Source organism: Zerene cesonia, chromosome 17, assembly GCF_012273895.1.
Source record: "Zerene cesonia ecotype Mississippi chromosome 17, Zerene_cesonia_1.1, whole genome shotgun sequence".
Lineage (NCBI taxonomy): Eukaryota > Metazoa > Arthropoda > Insecta > Lepidoptera > Pieridae > Zerene > Zerene cesonia.
Window position 1 is genome coordinate 4420649 of NC_052118.1, and position 1362 is coordinate 4422010.

Here is a 1362-nt window from a genome sequence, read left to right on the forward strand (position 1 = left end):
CCGGACTAAATTTTGATCCACATCTTGGTTTCTCTATAAGCTAAAGTTTTTCATTGTATGTAACTTTAGGTAAATGTGATAAACTGGTAGTATTGAACTGATCTAATTATGGAGTCAGGAGGTGGAAAATGAAATTTCTCAACGGTAAACAGCAAAGACACGGAATTTTGTAAATTGATTTAACCATAAAAACATATTCTAAATTCCCTAGAAGCTGCTGCATGATAATGGTTAAATATTTTTTTTTTTACTTAAAATGTAAAAATAATTATTTTTTTTAACAAAATCTAACCGACTGCAAACCACTCAAAAGTGAATTATAATTTAATATTATCACTATTAGACCACTTATCGATATTTTGAAGTCGTTTGGTTTATAATATAACACAGTAACAATAATATATAATAAAGAATAAAATAATATATGCCATCAGCTAACGAATTTTCAAGTGAAAAAATTACGGATTTTATTTTCACATTCGACCGGTCGACGTATGGAATATATTCCCTCAAAAAGTTTACCTAGGTAGGTAAATTTTTTGGAACAAGCCACCAAAGGAGCTACAGCTGACAGTAACCATAATTTCGAACCGCTCTTCAAACAATACGTGTTATAACCTGATTTTAAAACTAGCGACCGCATTAGTATTACATTTTACCGAGCAAAAGCACAAATGCGGGCGACAAGACAAGGTTCAAACCAAAATTTAACATATTATGTAACATTATAATTAATCAATTTATCATAATGAGCATTGTACCGAGCAAAGCGTCGAGCATTCACAGGAACATCATTAGATATATGGAATTGCTATTCGAAAGTGAGCTTTAGGTTATATTGTACTATTTTTAGGAATGTTTTATTATATAGAAAGTAATAAAGAATAATAAACCCTTATGGAAACAAATTAATTAAACTCGTAAATAAGTTAAATAATTTATTTTAGAGCATCACAAAAATGGGGATTTAAATAACAAAAGCCTTTTGATAGCATTAAATTTTACAAAGTAAAATAAAAAATATAAAAGATTTTGTAGAAATGGTGCATGGAAGCGGTTTCTCACACTAAATGTTATGTCAGATTATAACAATCGTTACACCGTTTTTTTTAGCTTTGTCGGCGATGCGGCAAATCTTTGACAAAAGCTTAAGTTCGGCAGCCGTTTGTAAAAGTAATAAAGGGAATCAGGTTCTGTTGTGATTGTTTGATATGAAAACTAAAGACTTTGCACTTGTACAAAAGTGCGAATCATTGTGGAGCGCAGAACAAAATGATCAACGTGATCCCTGTCGGCAAACAATAAACACATGTTAAAGCTTTCAGTCCCAACAAAATCACAACATCACGCCGATGTCACTTT